This window comes from Pseudorca crassidens, chromosome 18, assembly GCF_039906515.1.
Source record: "Pseudorca crassidens isolate mPseCra1 chromosome 18, mPseCra1.hap1, whole genome shotgun sequence".
In the NCBI taxonomy this organism is placed as follows: Eukaryota; Metazoa; Chordata; class Mammalia; order Artiodactyla; family Delphinidae; genus Pseudorca; species Pseudorca crassidens.
Genome location: NC_090313.1, coordinates 33,761,940 through 33,781,426, shown reverse-complemented (window position 1 = coordinate 33,781,426; position 19,487 = coordinate 33,761,940).

Here is a 19,487-nt window from a genome sequence, read left to right as displayed (position 1 = left end):
GGCAAAATCCAATTGTTACTTCTCAAAATCCAACTGATCTGACCGTGATGGTTAATTATATGTGTCTACCTGACTGGACACTGGAATGCCCAGATATCTGGTTAAACATTATGTTTAGATATGTCTGTGAGGGTATTTCTGGAAGAAATTACATTTAAATCTCTGGACTGGGTAAGGCACATTGCACCCCAGTGTGGGTAGACTCCATCCAATCCATTTAGTGCTTAAATTGAACAAAAAGGCAGAGGCCGAAGAAGGGACAAGTCTCTCTCTGCCTGACAGTTTGAGCTGGGGTATGACTCTTCTCCTACCCTTGGACTAGAATTTATACCATTCATGCTCCTTGTTCTCAAGCCTCAGACTCAGACTAAAACTACACCACAAGGCTCCCCATGTCTCCAGCTTGCAGATGGCAGATTGTAGGACATCTCAGCCTCCATAATGGTGTGAGCCAAGATACAGAGACAGATAGAGATGTGTGTGTGTGTGGATGGATAAATAGATAGATGATAGATAGTAAATTACATATATATGTATATATTCAGATTATGTACATATAGAGATATATATGTAAAATTTACCATGCTGGATCACTACCTCTTCTTTAAAGTATTTTTTTCACTTTGTGTTAAAGATAACAGACTTGTATTTTTGTCACTCTTACCGTATTGCCTGCTCCTTTTCAGCTCCATGCTGGTTCTTCTTCACCTCCCTAATATCCCTGACTATGTTCTCATTTCTTTATCCGCAGTGCCTCTGACTAGGTGACTTAATTGAGTCTCATGGATTTATATGTAATCTATACACTGATGACTCTATATCTTCTATACTGATGATTCTCAAATCTGTATCTTTAATGCTGGCTTCTCAAAGACTGATAGATACCTGGTGAGCATCTTAATGTGACTTAAACTGAATATGTTAGTTTAGTGACCTAAACTGAATGGTTGCCTCCAGCGTCTATACAGCTTTTCCCCATTTACTTGCATCGTCATATATGGTGCCACCATCTGCCCAGTAGCTCAGGCCATTTGTAATCATCCTTGATTCCTCTCTTTACTTAAAATACTTCTAATTGAACAGCAAGTCCTTTTGGTTCAACTTCCAAACTATATCCTAAATCTGACTACTTATAACCAACCTCACTGCTTCAACTCCAACTCAAAATATATCCACCAAATGCCTGAAACAGCCTTGTAAAAGTCTTCCACTTTTCACTTTTCAGTTTTACACAGAGAAGCCAATGTTAACTTGCTAAAGTGTAAGTCAGATCATGTCTCTTTCCTATTTTAATACCATCCAATAAATGTTTAATAAATTTAGAATAAAATCAGAATCTCTTAACATAACCTAAGACCCTACACGATCTGGCCCCTAACTTACCCTCTAGTTCTACACTCTTTTCTTCTGTCCCTTTAAACCTCTGACTTTGTCCCCTTCTCAGAACCTTGCCCTTACTCTTCTATATGCCTGTTCTATTCCCCTTACTCAGATTTTTGTATAGCTGTCTTCTTTTCACTATTTCAATGTCAGCTTCAATGTCCTCTCCTCAGAAGTTTCTTATTAGCCCCTAATAAAGAATCCTCTACCAGTTTATATCATATTAATGTCTTTTATTTTCCATTCAGAATTTATTTCCATCTGAAATTATCATACTTTTTTCATTTATCTCTTCACAACATTTTTGAGGGCGAAGACGTTGCTGTCTTATATGTCAATGATCATCCTCCATTGCCTAGAACAATGTACGATACAAAAATTTGTTGAAGGACTGTGAATACCCCCAAAAGTTACCAGATGAATAGAAAAGCTAATCTCATTCATTTAGGAAGTAACTTCCCTCCTCCTAACAGTCATATAAGGGTCCTGGGGAGCTTAATAGATATAAGCAGAAAGAGTACTTTGGCCTTCAGTGTATACTTGTGTTGTAGCCAGACTCCAAGAGGGTCTCCAATGATCCTCATCTTCTGGTATTCAGACCTTTGTGTAGTTCCCTCCCACATTGTATCTGAAATGGTCTATGTGACCAACAGAATATCACAAAAGTAACATTGTGAGACTCCTAAGGCAAGCCCCAAAAGATATTGCTATTTGCGTCTTGAATCATTCACTTTGTGGGAAGCTAACCACTATGTCCTGAAAATCCATAAGCCACACTGGAACAGAAGGAATGAAAGGAACAAAAGTCTTTTGCTAGCAGCAATTTATTGGCCATAGGAATGAAACATCTTAGAGATAGAACCTCCAGCTCTAGTCAAGTCTTCAGATGACTGTGGCTCTGGGCAACATCTTAGATGCAACCTCATGAGAAATACTGAGCCAGAGCTACCCAGCTAGGATGCTCCTGAATCCCTGATCAACAGATACTATGATAAGCATTGAGGTTAGTTATAACCACAATTAGTGACTAATATACCTGATCTCTGCTGCTATGTTCATTTTCTGAGTCCTTAAATTTTTGCTCCTTCTATGCCCTCCTTTCTCCCCTACTTGACTCATTCTTAAAATGTTATCACACACTTTCCTGCAATCCCTCTACCTCAGGGAACCTAGGATATTGAAATTAAAAGACAAGAGAGGAAGGTCTTCTGCGTGTCTGACAACTTTGTTTCCAACCCTATAACAGCAAAGCTACAGATACAGAGGTTAGCTGATTTCTTGGGAAATAAGGAAAAAAATCATGTATAAAAAAATTCAACTTAGCACATGTAAATTGGAAATTAAATAATGGTACCTACTTTATAGGTGTTCTGAAAGGAACAAGTAAGATATTGCATTTAAAGTTCCGAGCATGACTGATCCATGGTTAGTGCAAAATAAATATTGGCTATTATTATTGACTTTTCTTTTACCTGACTCTTTTTTTATTTGAACAAGCTTTTAATTCACTAAAATAGATTAGTGAAAATAGTATATTATAAACTCCTAACACTGCACAATAGCTGATGATTCATATGAGAGAAGTGTTTTCTAAAACCTGTTATCGTAAATTGAGAATAGACTTTTTAATACATACATTTTTGGAGAAAAAAATTTAAGCTGAAAATTAACCAAAGGCTATGTTATCTTAATTATAATATGAGATTGTCATCTAACATATTGAAAACTAGGGAGGGATGAGCAAGAGACTTAAGAAGTAGTAAGAAAGTAAAAGCAGCAAGAGATTGACTTGAATGTCATTATCTTATTGCCTTTTGTAACTAAAAATGTATTGTTTCTCACATAAAGCAAAGCACTGAAAACTATTTGGCAGCAAGGTTATTATTTCACATATAATTACATCTCATACGGAGGTACATCGGCAGACATGTGGTGGCTAAATTGTCCATTTTCAACTAGAAAAAAAGAAATGCAGTTCTTTTTTCACTTACATCAGTCAAGAAGATAGCCGCCCACAGGAAGAGATAAAGACTTATTTAACACTAGATCTATAACCAATGATTTTAGTTATCACTTGAAATTAGTGAGAATTTTGAAATAGGCTTAAGATTATTTGAAGAGCAATTTGATACCAAAGTCAAATAGCAGATGAAATGGAAAAGTAAAAAAAGAAAAGAGAAACTGCTTGTTTCCTTTCCTTGACTGTGTTTGGATTTAGAGATTTCTAAAACAGGATTTCTCATAACCAATTAACCCCTGAAAGCACAGATGTATTAATTCACCATTTTTGAAAATAAATTAAGCATTTAATTAAATTATCTTCTCTATAAACCAATTAGATAAATCCTGAGTCAATGAATATACTTAAACATTATCCAGGGTGCCAACAACAAAGAGTGTTATTTATAAAAACAAGACAGCTAAATTCTAACCCTCTAAGCTGCCCATTCTGAATATTTATTAAATCATCAGAAGAGTACTAGTAATTGTAATTTTAGATAAGTATGGTCTGCAGGTATTTGTAACGTAGATGTGATAACAAATACTTACGTTCTTGAAAATTTGGAGAAAATGTTATCATCTGAATTCCTTTTAAGGAGAGCTCCTATCCAGGTGAAAGAAATACTTGGATCAAGCAGGACATGGAGGGTAATATTCCCAAGGTATGTTCAAGTTATATGAGACTTGGAGAGGAATTTTTTTCTACTTTTGAGGCTGAGAGGGGAAAAAAAACGTTGGAGGGGTTAGGAAGAAACTGGAAGAAACTGGAAGTAAGGAAAAGGAAGAAGGTTTGTGCATCATGACAGGTCTCACAAAGTCCCAAGGTTTAGTAAGGTCAACCACACTCACAAAATGTTGAGTGGATGTGTGTGTATGTGTGTGTGTGTGTGTGTGTGTGTGTGTGTGTGTGTGTGTGTATGTGTGCATGCGGATAAAAGGATTCTATTTTCAAGGATAGGGGAGCATGTAGCAAAAAGACTTGTGAGGTAAAATGAATGGATGGTCTTAGATTATCATACTAACTGGAGTAAGCCAGACAGAGAAAGACAAATATCATATGATATTGTTTATATGTGGAATCTAAAGATACAAATGAACTTATATACAAAACATAAATAGACACACAGACATAGAAAACTAACTTATGGTTACCAAAGGGGAAAGGGAAGGAGGGATAAATTAGGAGTTTGGGATTAATAGATCCCAAACTACTACTATATACAAATAGATAACTAACAAGGACCTACTGTATAGCACAAGGATCTATATTCAATATCTTGTAATAACCTATAAAGGAAAAGAATCTGAAAAAGAATATATATATATATATATATATATATATATATAACTAAATCACTTTGCTCTACACCTAAAACTAACACAACATTGTAAATCAACGATACTTCAATAAAATAATTTTTTTAAAGGTTTGCAAAATGCAAGCCTTAGAAAATTCTCAGGAATCATGGGGAAGGATAATTTTTGATATTCACAGGTCCAAGAACTGAGAGTTCTAAGTTCACCTTGCTCTTCAAAGAACAGAGAGACACCAACAGCCTATACAGTGCCTGTTCCTTGGTAAATAGTTTCTTTCCACCTTTCCATCATTAAGTAAACAATTTTTGGATTAGTTAGACATCTTTCCTCACCTTCCCTGAATCCTATACGAGTTTTTCCAGTATAGTTGATGTCATACTTATATCATTAGCCACTAGAAAGAACTACTAAAATATAAAAGAGATTTTGGGGAAAAAAGATCAAAGTACAGACAACAAGCAAGTAAACAAGTAGGATGAGATGATTCAGAGTGAGCAAGTTGAACCATTTCATTCTAACTTTGTGCTTGTTCTCCTAAGAGCTTATCATTTCTTCTGAAAAACTTCAGACCTTCCCCAGATTCTCTGAAAATTCCCAACTGTTTATGTTTTGGCAGTCACTTTTATTTGGTGTTCCTGTATCTCCTCTCAAACTCTCCTTGTCTCTCCTCCTCCAGTTTGTATACACTATTCACAAATCCAATTGTGAAACACAGACGCTTTTCCTGATTTCAGGGGTAGGGGGATATATACATGTAGATCATATAAGTCTAGAAAATTTTACTGCAGGTTGAAGATTTAATTGAGGATTAAATTTCAGAACCACATGCGAATACCTTACCTTGGAATACTAAACATCCTTGGTCACCAAGAAATTTCACCGCTTGTATTCTATGTAACCATCCTGACTCTGGCTCAGGGTGCTTTTTTCTTCACTCCTCTCTTCCTTTTCATTTACTCTGTGCTCTTTCACCCTTAAATTCATCTTCGTTTCTTATGTGGAGAAGTCTAGCTCTCTTTTTTGTTTTGGAGTCTCCCTCTAAACCCTACCCTAGAAGCTTTACTTTCTGATCAAAGACATCTCACCGGAAATGAATCACATTACTCACTTAGGGACAGAATTGTGTTTTAAAGTAGCATAGTAACATTTTTCCTCTCCTCTACATATATCTTTTCTGGTGTAATGGCAAAACCCTGCATTTTTACATGCCTCCTTCAGCTCTGCACATTATATGGTTTCAAGCATAATAAATGCTTGCAAGATTTATCAAATTTGGGGACCAGATTCAGAGAGAAAGAAATATGAAATCTAGTTATCTTTACTTCTAATACAGTTTGGCTTTGATACTTACTAAGAGCTAATTATTTGATTTTTTTATACTTCATTTCCCAACTGCAAAATGGAATTAGAATGGTAATATATTGTGCATGTCTTATAGAGTTACTTTATGTATCAAAAGAAATATATATGAGATTATTTTGAAAACCAAGAAGTCTCCTACAAACATTTGGCAATGCTACTAAACTTTATCTTCTACCCTGTAGATAAGGCTGGTATATACAGTACATAAGCATTTTATGATCCTGCTTTTGCAAACACACACATACACAGAGAGAAATTAGAATCCTGTGTAAAATACATAGTAAGTTTCAAATAAACATGAGATAATAAAAAGATTTGTAATATGCATTGGAGGTTATCAGTGGACTTATGGAAATAAGTAAGAATGACCATCTATGAATGTGACCTTAGAAACTGTTACCAATAAGTGACTGTCTCTGTGAATATAGTTAAATATCATCAGAGAACAAGTCTTAAGTCACTATTTTACCCACAAAAATCCAAATTTATTTCTCATTTACTGGAAAAGCAGTGACAGGGTATTTTTAAGACACAAAGCAAAATGCAGAAATCTGTAAATTATGATGACAAGCATATTAGGATAATACTTATGCCAGTCAAATAGTTCTACTTCTTTATTTCTTATCCTGCGAAAACATCTCTTCAGTATCGGTGGAATTTTGCTTCTGAGATGAAATTTTATCAGTTTAACATTACCTTTTCTTTACTTCCCCCTTACTATGTCTCCCTAGGTACCTAAGAAAGACAGAGCTGGAACACTGAAGGCCCCATCATGGCACTTATCTAGGACTCTGGGATAAAAGGCATAAAATGGGTGGACCCATCCACAATTAATCATGGATGGTGATATCTTTATTGGCTACTGACCTTGCAATGAGTTGCATGAGTTATAAGAAGGTTCTCTGTTACCTCAGTCCCTATTCTCTTGAAGCAGGATATAAATCACTTTAGCCTCATGAATTTCTCATATTTACAAAGTATACTTCCAAATTTTCCACAGAGGATGCAGGGTAACCACTTCTTTTTTTGCAATTTTAAAAAAAATAATTTTTTCAGCTTGTTCAGATGTCATGCAAGGAGGCTGATGATGGAGATGATCTGACTGAGAGTGACCTGAGGATCCACGGTGGGTGTCAGCGAGAAGCCTGGAGAGAAGCGGACAGATTCCATCAGCCCCATTTTGAGGTTGTTTGCATTACTTCTTCTCTAACCGAAGCAACACTCATGGTAGATTGCCTTACTCTGTTCCATTAAGAACTGAAGCATGTAATAAATCAAATTCCATAGTGACAAATCTTGTTTCAGTGGCATGATAAGTTGCTTCTTGGCTGAAATTCAGATGAAGAATATCTGGATTTAGTAAATATACTTCTCCATATTCTCTTGAAACCTAGAATTTAAGTATTAAGTGATGCTTGGAAAAATGGGTGAATAGAAAGAAGAGAGAGGGACATGGCCTTCAGAAATATCAAGAGATCTCAGTGGACAAATATCTTAGTGTGAATTCTGAATAATTTTTCCTATGTATGTAGTTATGCTCATGAGGAGAAAAATAAACTAAATATATTAAGCCTTGTTCTTAAAGACTCTATGTATTAAATGTAAATGTCCAAGACCATTACACAGTAACATGTCACACAAAATGTATACTCTACCATAAAGGAAAATATAACTTTCTATCAAAAGAAATTACCCTAGTTTTAGTTTCATTAAACCCAGGGGAAACTAATGCTAACAAACCATCTATTAGAGAACTTTTAACCAAATGTTAAAATTTCAAGCTATAAAATGGAATCTAGCCACAGACTAACATGAACTTCCCATTTTGAAAGATATTGGATTAAAATATTTAGTTATTAGAGAGACGTTTTTCAATATTTACTATGCATAATTGCTATTTTGACACATTGAGGGGCACAATGTATAAAATGTCATCTCTGCCCCTAAGGTTTTAGTTGCCCATGGGCAGGATAAAGACACCCATGTGTGTAACTAGAATACAAGGCAGGCTAAGAGAAGTGCATTATGATAGGAATAAACCACGCTTTGGTAACTTAGAGCATAACATTTGGTTTTAATCATCATTCAAATTTCATAATAGCTAAAGCATCTGACTCTGGCCTTGCAAAAGAGTGATCGTCTGATATGCAGAAACTGGGAGACACATCAGGTAGTGACAGCAAAAGCAAAGTCACAGGGACAGCCGTAGGAAGAGTAATCTCTGACATTGAATGAGCTCATCCTGTATGCTAGGCACTGCTCTAAGCATTAACCTGCTTTAACTCATTTCATTCTCACAAAAACCCCAGATGGTGGGTACTCCTATTATTATTCCCACTCAACAGATGAGGAACTGAGGCACAGAGTGTGTAAGTCATCAGCCTACGTGAGCACTGAGTTTGGTTCTCAAACTCAGTCTGGTTCGCACCCAGTCTATTTTCAGCAAGTTCAAGGGACTAATTATATTTTGAGAGAAGATGGGCTAAAACTGAAGACATATTGTGGAGGATCTCAGACAATGAGTAGCTACTGATTGTTTTTGAGTAAAGAAATGACTAGAGATGTATAATACTTTAGAAAGAAATCCAATATCATTCTGTATATTTGTTTTGGAAAATAAGCCTTGCGATCAAAGGGACTGGTTAGGAAGCTATTGCAATCATCTAAGATAGTGTCGGGAAGGGAAAATGTAAATGTGAAGAAAAATGGGTAACTGCTAGTATGTAGTTTATCTCCTCCTCTCAATTTAAAAAGATATTTACCTTCCACCTCCACTACTGGGTTATCCAGACTTGACAAGAGGACAACATAATCCAGCAAATAGTATATTTAGTCTTATTTACTTAGTGATTTAGGTTGCTTCCCTAGCATAAATTATAAAGCTATGAAGATTATTACTTAATTGCACAAAAGAAATAATACAACAGCTCTGTGTGCCTAGTGACCTGAAGGAATGGACACACTTTTGAAGAATTAACTAATATGTATGCAGAAAAAAATCAAAATTTATCATTACCACACAAACACACTGGGTAAATATTTTTCCAATGTCTTGAGAAAATTCCCCCATTTTAAAACTTTACAGACACAATTTATGATTGATACCCAGTAAATATTACATTTTAATGGTAATGATATTTTACGTCCCCTCTTCATTTTTTTGATACTAAGGTCCTAAGGAATTTGTGACATTCTTATTCTAATGTTATATTTTAAAAGGGTTCTTCTCTAACTTGAGAGTTTTTATGTGAATTTTCATTTTTTTCTGCTCTTCAAAAAAGAAAAGCAGGATTTCACTGATTTGTTTTTGGTGCCATCTGTGCTATCAGCAAAGTAAAGCTAGCATAAGTTTAAAACAATGCAAGAGAGAACTATGTAAAATTCAGCTAAACCTGTCACAACGAAACTGCTAAATTTCGCAGAGATCAAACTCCAGTACACTGAAAATGTTTCTTGGGTCTGCCTAGAATTTCTCACCTCATTAGGTGTGAAAAACATAAATTGAGCACTGCTTTTTGCAAAATTTTGTACATGATGAGAACAGTTGGGGAAACCAAGCTCTTCATAGCCCTTCGATCTGGTATTAGGAAGACTGAGGAAAGTGATTGAAGGCTGCACATTTTACAGATTCTGGGCACTTGTTCAGTGATTGTTTTTGAATCTTCAAGTAGCTTATGAAATAATTAATTCATTCTCACATTTCCACTTCTTTCCATAACACAAAATTAGCACTTTTTGTTTTTTTAAAAAAATCAGGGAGTTGGAGAGTCAAAAATACCTGGTCAAATTTCATATTCCAACACCAGTTCCGAGGTCCAGAACTCATGTTTTCTGAGTCAAACTATTCAACTCTAGATACTACATTTCTCTAATACTCCCCATCCTTAAATTTCAGTAATTTCTCTCTGCTTACCAGACATCTTGGTGGGATTTAGCTCTATGTGAATATTAATACATTCCATTTATAAAGGTTGAAAACTCTGACTCATTGCCCATCAAGTTAAAGCACAAATTCAAGATTTTTAAGTTCTTAATCTGTACCATGTAATGAGATTTCTATTACAAGTCAAAAAAAGAAGTGCACTTAGGATACAGTCCAAAATAAAACTACCGAGCCTAAGTGTGAATCAGAGCTTCCCAAGCATTTCTTTATTTTCCACACATTTTCCCCCAGCATCTATAAATGAAACGTCTTTTATTATCCCCAATCCTGTACCACAAAAGTCTCCTGTCCTGCATGGAGTATCAAATTTTACAACATACCATCCAAACTTGTGCATCTTTTTATAATAATGTGTAAGAGCATCTCTTATTTCCTATCATTTAACACAAACATTTATCCTTACTTAAAAGAATGATAGAGACCATTGAGTGTACACCCACATTTGATACCATTGTTCATTTCCATGGCAACTTGTACTATTTAGCTGCAAAAAGTTACATATGGTTCAAAAGTGAGTAATACAAAAGGTCATTTCATCTTCCAATACCTAAAATATTTTTACACTGTATCTCCCACTTATTCCCACCTTCAAAAGCAAAGGACTTTGCAGATTGAAATAATAAAGGGTAATTATAATGTAGTTTAGAAATAAAAAAGGATATGTTTTTAAATCTATGATTGATAATCCTACTGTTTGTCCCTACTAGTATTCTAGAATAGTCAACAGAGAAAATGACTCTAGAATTCAGTGTGGATTCAAAGGCTATGCTGGCTAACCCCATTTCTTTCTAGATAGCATTGCTGGATCACTAGATGAAGCCAGTGTCGCAGAGTATATTTGATAATTTGTTATGACAATTTAGTTGGAAACTAAAGTATTTTATGTTAGTGAGTATATTATAATTAACTCTGGTAAATGATACCAAAATGAGTATTTTAGCTTTCACTATTCCAGGCAAAAACCTGAAGGGAGAAATCAGTGTAATCATGCTTTCTTCCCCAAGATAAAGGGGAGAAGTAAATCTGTTATTTCGCTAAAGTAAAATTTTTAATATATTTTGTTTTAAAAAACAGCTGACAAGGAGGAGGTATCTCAATGATAGTACTTGTAGAGAAACAGTAACTTCCCGCCAATGAGGTTAATGTTGATAGATAATGTCCTTTGGATATTTCAGAAGACTCAGTATTGTCTGTTTACTTGCCTAAAAGAGAATAGTTTGGCTTCACTGGGAGGATGAAATACTTTGAATTTGTAACTTTTCTCTAAAGAAAAGCAATCTGCTTTTATCAACTAGAGAACAGTGTGAGAGGAGAAGGAGTGGGGGCAGGACACACATTTATTGCCAACAGCACAGCAAACAATGAGAATTGAAAATTTATTACGTAATCAGTAACATACTAGAATTTGTGCAAGGGCACAAAAGGAATTATCGTCCTCACTGAACTTGCACTATATGAAAGGAAGCACAAAACCAAGACTATAGAACCTCCTATCAGGGTGAGTAGGGGTCTTTTTCCAAGTACAGTTAAGCAAGTGTTCCTGCCTCAGTTAGGATTCTTAGGTGAAAGGGTATTTATTAAACCTGGAGTTCTGGGGAAGAGGGCAAGTTAGGAACTACACTATTTAATTTTCATTTCGATGTCCATTAGTAGAATCCAATGGTGAGCTCAGAAATCTAAATAGAAACATCATGTCATAGTTTTGATTGTTCTAAAATTATGTATATAATGTAGAATATGCCTATAATCAGAAACAGTCATCTTCTTGCTATTTATATGTAACTGAATCCCCATGTGTCGGGGGGAAATCAAGGAGTACATACATTTGTACAAACTCTCAAAGCTCTGATGTCTCAGGTACATTCTGTTCAAGCAGTAGCTGGCATGTTGGGATTCTTTCTTCCCTAAGATCTTTTTGTGCAGGGGACAATGATCACAGAAACATGGAATGCAGTACTTTTCTCTTTAGGCATACAGACCGAGTTCAAGGACATTTTTCAAACATATCTCAGTAAAAGTTTACGGACAGAGAACCACCCAAATTAAGAAGACGTTGCCTAGATCTTTTTGGTTTGACCTTTATATACAGCCTGTAGAAATGTGTTCAATTCTCATACTTATCATCCAATGTATAGCTTAATAGCCCTCTCCACTTAATGCTATCTGAAGGTTTAAGAAGAAAACTTCGTCTTTAGAGAAGGACAAAGTGAATAAGCCACAGTCAGTTCTGTAGCAGTGAACACAGGACTTCTCTTGTGAGTGTATGTGTGTTTGTTTGATTTTGAATGATCAGCCACTTGAGGGTCCCTCTGACATAATCTGGTCACCATATTCCCATTTCACCCACAATGGTTTTATAACAAAGTATCAGATATACTCTGCAACACTGACTTCATCTCGTGATCTAGCAATGCTATCTAGAAGGAAATGGGATTAGCAAGCATAGCCTTTGAATCCACAGTGACTTCTAGGAATCCACACTGACTTCTAGAGTCATTTTCTCTGTTGACTAACTATTCTAGAATACTAGTAGGGACAAAGAGTAGGATTATCAATCATAGGTTTAAAAACATATCCTTTTTTATTTCTAAAAGAGGACAATTTCTTATCCATAATCTCCTTATCTTCTTAAAGATTATTGATGATAACATTGAGAGCGCTCCTATAAATTCTTTAGACCTCAGAAAATAATGGTGCATACCTGCAGTCAGATCAGATAAAGCGTGATGCAGGAATGCAGAAGTATTTCGTCTCCAAAGTGCTGTTCCTTGAAGTCCTGTAAGACATATTGTGATGCAAGGTCTTCCCTCAAGCCCACCCAACAAGTTTATGACTTAAAACCTACTCCAGAGAACACAGTCTTCACTGCTCTCCCTCTAAATTCACCTCTCTGTCAGCTTCTCTCCTCAGTGTCTATGGAGAGGTGGTCCTAATGGGGTATGTTAGGACATACTTTAGGAGGCATGCCTCGTAACACAAAGATTAACTTTCAGACACAGAGACAGTATTGTTCCGAGGTCTATGAGCCTAGACAATACCTGGTTGAATATGTTAACGTGTCTTAAGAAAAAAATATACTATACACAAAAGTGGGAATAAGCTGGTTAGCTTCAAATGTTGAGAAAAGGCAGAATGACAGGGATGAGAGTTAGGGTCACTCATGTCCAGGGCATAGGTCTTAACCATCATGGTTTCTTTGGTATTATCACCCATACAGATATCTCAGTTAAGAAAATTTAAGACTAACTTGACCTTGTTTTTCTTTCATGCTCATCAAGAAAACTGATGATTTTTCTTCCCAAGTAGTAATTCTCTACCAAGAGAGGATCTTTTCCATATCTTCCAGTTTGAGCAACTTCATCAAGTCAAGTTCTCAATATTGAGGATTTAACATATCATGAATGGTTCTAAGTGTTAAGTATGAATTTATTTAATCCTCACAACAATCCTATGAAGTACTGAGAGCTACAACTCTTCTTCTGTTCCTGCTAATCTTTTGAAAATGCATGTACCATTCTTTTAAGCAGGAAGTTCAGTCTCTTCTTTGTGGCCTCCTTGATCTCAGCTTGGCTGGTCATCCTAATCCACAAGTGGGCCAACCAAACTCCTCAACAATAAAGAGCTGAAGAATCTGTTAATTCACTACTGCTGCTATTTCTGATCATGTACAATCTAACAGATATTTTTCTGTGACTGTTTTGGGCCTCAGGCTAAACTAGCTTATATTCATATTTACAGTTATTTTCCTGTGAGCACAATAGAATGCCAAGAGTTCTGAGTCATAAGGGGCCCTAGTCTCAGCCACACATGGTGTCAGATCTGCCCTCCCTCTCAACGTTTATATCCTTGGATTATGCTTAGGTCACTGGATTAAAGTTCTCTTCTGGAGCCATTAATGTCTTCTCCCCACAGCTTGAATTTAGTCACCCTAGTCCTTCCAAGTGGGCTTCCCTAATTTTTAACTGCAAGATCAGAAAATTGAGGTCTCACTCTCTTATTTTCTAGAGGGTTCCTGGATCCATGTTGCAAATTTCTTTTTCCTTTCCCATAGTAGCATATCAAGTGATATTGTGTAGAATACACCTTTGTCAGGCTATAGAAGATTCTATTACACTTTTTTCCAAGTATAATGGGTGAAATAAGACCTATACATAACCAGAAGGCCACATAGCGTCACTTTTAAGAAAAAGATAGATGATTTGCTAAGTCCTTCTTGACCAAGAATGTCTGGAGTTACTTATTCATCTTTATGTAAATTTGTATACATAACCTTCATGTACATTCATTATATTTAATTAATTAAAATACTTGTTTCAATTTCCCCCTAAGAAGTGGATCCACTTTTTGTGCACTAGCATGGCCCATGTAGGCCAAGGTGAAGGACTAAAACTAGAATCAAGTTGAACTGAGTAGAACATGCACAGTTTAATCACGTTGAGCTACCCTCTAGAATGTCCTAGGCTTTCCCTTCCCTCAAGCATCTATACATGCCTCCCACCTTGTCTCTGTCACTCTTCCAAAGGGGAGAGCCCTTTGGCCTGTTTTCCTCCCACTCACCCTGAAAATCTTAGCTGGACAGCACCTCCTTCCCTGGAGGTGGGGAACATGCCTTCTGCCTGGCATGTTATCTGGCACATGGTAAGTGATAAATAATGTTGAATGAATTAATAATCTGCAAGTTGGCCACCAGATCTCAGCTGTATCCACCTGAAATCACACTATCTCATCTTCCTCAAAACCAGTTCTCCCTCCACACTCCTCTATCAAGAGATCCAATATTCTCCTTGTCATTCTGAACCATAACCTTCTAATCACTTTGGCACATCCACTCCCCTTCATCTCCTACTCTAGTTACTTTAAAATGTCCGATAATTTCTTTGTAATGTCACTTGGATTCTGCCTTCCTCCATTCTGACTATGCCTTTACACCCTTATGATCTAATATATGAATTACTGCAATCGTCTCTTAAATGGTCACCCAGGTTTCAGACTCCATAAACATACCAAAAGATCCTAAATCTCACTGCTAGACTAATTTTCCTAAAATACCACCTTCATTATGTCACTTGTTTGTCTACTAAGTCAGGAAAAAATGTCTCTGTCATTTTTAAGGACCTTCATAATTGGACACATGCTAAGTCTCCAAACTATTTTCCATTTACACCCTCTGTTCTCGTCAAAGAAATTTCCTTATTACCCCAATAGACAAAGCATCCAGTCTCACTTCTTTCCCATATTAGAATTTTAGGTTATATACTATATATCTACCCTATATTGTAATATGTACAATGGTTGCTCCATATTGCAATGTATTTAATACATGACACATCATCCAAAGTTAAGTTCAAGTGACCAATGCCTACATGAAGACATCTCTCACTACACCACATGAACCTATCAGTATCTCAACACCCTTATTAAAAACATCATTTTCTACAGCAATTTCTCTGCATTTCATTATGGATTATCTTTTATGTTTTTCTGATTACTACATGTGACCTAGGCATGACTTCTTGATATCAGTGAGTATCTTTAATCAATAGCAAAATATTGTACGCAGTAGGTGTTCCTCAGATTCTTGGAACTGTATTAGTCAATTCAATAAATATTTATTAAATAACCACTATATATCAGGCACTGAGGATACAGCAGAAAATTAAACATAGTTGCCATTATGTTCTAATGGTAGATATTGAAAACAAAAAAGAAACAAAACAAATAAAAAACATTTCACATAGCAGTGTGTAGATTGCATATTGATAAAATATTTACATTAAATCACGTTACCTCGCAAGTACAAATAGAAGACTCTTGGATTCATGTGTTGTATTTGAAAAATCTTACCTCCTCTAACTGCTATCCCCAAAACCAACCTCTACTTTCACTGCTTTTTAGGCATAGATTAGTCCTTATTTTTGCAAGTGCACTTTCGTAAGACTTAGTATCTTCAAACCAGAATGAAACTGAAATATTATCTTTAAGAATTAATTATAATTGAATATATGCCAAAAGTACATAAAGAAGAAAAGATCTGGCATGCTATTCTGCCAGAATAGAAATAGATTTTGGACTCACTTCAGTTTCTAGTAAATTAATGTCCAAAAGCACACGAGAGCAAATGTGCACACATTTGTAATCTCGGCAAAGAGGTCAGGGTGTGCACAGAACCTAGAATTTCATCTTTCCCTCTCCTCCAGAAGGTTATCTTGCCTGTGGTCTCTATATAATGTTTATCAATCATGATCTCTGAAATGCTTCCTAATGTCCATTCTTTTAAATAGCTCTCTGTACATGTATGTGTAGTTTTACCGTTTTTCCTGATAAAGAACATATTTTACACCTTTCTATATAGTGGAAGGGAGGCATAATGTGTTCAGTTGATTCGCCTCCATAAGGACGTGCAAAGTGAAATTCACTGAACTATTGACATTCATCAGAAGAATCATAGTTGTGTGTGTATATATACATACATATTCATCACATCTTATTAGGTCATAACTGTGTGCCAGGCATTGTGCGCAGCTCTGAGGATGCTGACATTAGACATTACAATTCCTGCTCAGGAGGAGTTCACAGTCGAGTGAGGAGGACAAAACTCACAAATGATCCACCGTGGTGCTGGGTGAGATGTATGGTACTAGAAACATAAATAGTTTCACTTTCAAGGAATTTTAGCTCTGAAAGAAACCTCAACATCACTGAGTCCAACTCAAGTGAGAGAAAGGAGGTCCATATATCCTGTTGGTTCCTCAAAAGCAGCTGGAACCCAGGTCTCCTGAGACCAGGAAGATCTCACTCTGGTTCTGCTTTCTCATAATGCCATTTGGTAAAAGATTGACTTGTTTTCTAAGACCAGGTGGTTTGCACAGTCAGCAAATTAGTTAAATGTATAAAACAAGCTTTAAAATATATTAAAAGAGTAACACAAATTAGTTACTATCTCACAAAGCATGATGATAAATATTGTCATTCAGTATGTGAGATGCATTACACTATCTGTTATTCCTGTCTAATTTCCTGATTTCTTCCACTATTGTGGGTTGTTCAAATTATTAAATTAACTTCAGTGTTTAGTTCATACTGAACCATTGCCAAATTCAGTGACAGAAAGAAAGATATAGGGGTAGCCATATATAAAATTACTGTTGGGTAAAACAAATGATTCTTCTTCTTGGTCATAAAAAAATACACACTCTTCTGGTGAATTGTCTCATCCAAAAAATGAGATTCTTATCATATGAGTTTTATGTTCTCGATCTATTCATATATATATATGTATATATATTATGGGTTTTTTTCCTTTTAAAAATGTCTGCATTGTCCAAAACCTTGTTTGAATGCTAGTAACTCTGATATAAATGTGTATGCATATCGTGTGTGTTTTCCAGGTCCAACTTTCTAAGTTCAATAGGACTTTGTGTTATGCTTTATGAGAAACGACTAAATTGGACCATTTTTTATAACTATTGTAATATTGTATTGGATTTACTAAAGCCATTTTGCTAATGCTTCTTTTCAGAAAACACTGATACTTTCAGATACCTTCTATGCTTACCTTTTAATGAAGACGATTTTAAGGTGATTCTTTCAGATTTTAGCTACTTGGTTTCCTATGCATTTTTAAGGTATGTATATGGAACACTCCAAAAGAACCACACCCACAAAAAAAATGTATGTGTAGTAGCAATCATATCAGAAAGAACAGAAAAACATTTTAAAGCAAAGGAGGAATGTCACTTATTCAGGAAATAGAAAATATTTCTTATTCCGTGGTAGAGATTTTTATATTTACAAAGAAATGACACTTTAAAAGATAATTATTTGTTTCAACGAATGTTTTTAAGAAACTAAACTAAAACTACAGAAATTAATTTAATACACTATCCATTTAAATCAAGTATCTTTTCTTCTTGTGAAATACCTAGATAACTGAGGTAATTTGAAGGAACTTTTAAAATTACCTGGCAAATTGCTTTGATCTTCCGCCTCAATATTCTATTTTACTTTGCAGATTAAATAGTCTTACCCTCCAAATAGAATAATTTCCTCCTATCACTACTTCTGGGTCATTGTCAGTTCCCTGGGGAGTTGTAAGATTAAAGGTGTCTAGGATGTGCTAGAAGATCCCAGCTTTTAAATCAATCTGATTTCCTGTCTTAAGCAGGCAATTACCATAGCAAAACTTCCTGAATTCTGTTTTCCAAGCCTTGGGAAAATGGAGTCCTGAATAATTTCAATGGTAATTTCTACATGTCACCCTTATATTGTTTCAGTAAATAAAAGTTTCCTTAAACACCATCAGCAACAATATGGGTGAAAACTGTTTTTTTTAGTTTTATCAGTTCTAAGTTAAAATGCCTCCATTTATAAAACCCTAAAAAAATACTTGCTCTCAACCTCTGTTTTCTATTCACTGGGACAGAACAGCTGCCGTCTGGAAGCCACAGGCACATCTGTAACTATATCAGCCATACAATTAGAAGTCTAGTCTTCAGAAAGTGATATTTGAAGAGTAACAAAAATCAGTTTATCCGACCTGCATAAAGCCATTCAAGTATACTATATTTATCATATTAAAAATGCATCATTAAAATTTAAAAGCAGGGGCAGTTGCTCAATAAGCTAATGGTATAGTCTGAAAACTCCGGTCAAGATTGTGTTGTTGAATTCGCAGTTGGCTAAAGGGGAAAGAGAAGGAGGCAGGGAATGTGAATGACCTTGCACCAAGGTGGTAGGCCCTCAGAGATTCTGCCGTCGGCTGGGGTTGAGCTCCACTCGGAGGATGTTTACTGCACTGCATCCTGACAGCTGAGAATGAAAGTGTCCCTCTAAACACATGAGCTTGAAATTGCTTCACCTTAGAGCCTAAACGTCTGTCTCTATAGGCGTGTGAATGTGAACACATATTTGTATTTATGGGGAGAATTTATGGGCTTTTGCCTGTGTGCAACAATGACTCCAGGCTCGTCAGAGAACATGTTGTAGAAAACAGCATGAAGAAATTTAACGAGAAAAAAGAAAACGGATGGAAGAAAATTTAACCTTCGTGAGAATCATGTCGATTTATAAACTAGTAAATGATCACCTTTATTACTGGTTGGTTTATTCACCTCACATCATCTTGAAAAGAGCTAGACAAGGTTCCTGAAATCTATTAATTAGTTTCCTCTAGCAAATATTAACTCAGCAAAATCCTATTCTTTCATTAAATATGTGTAGAATGTTAAATTGAAATATCTACATCTGTATACCTAGTCCCTGAGTAGATAAATCTAACTTGCAAAATCTTTTCTTAAAAATAAACTTACTTGATTGTTTTCTTTAATTCTTTTGTGACAAATTGTGCACATCTAAATTTACTATAGTTAACATATCTACTCATTGGTAACAAGAACATTACAAAATAATGATAAATATAATTTTCACCTAAAATCTTCTACAAGGGAGATGACCACAGAGTAAAAATTAAAAAGAGATAGATAAA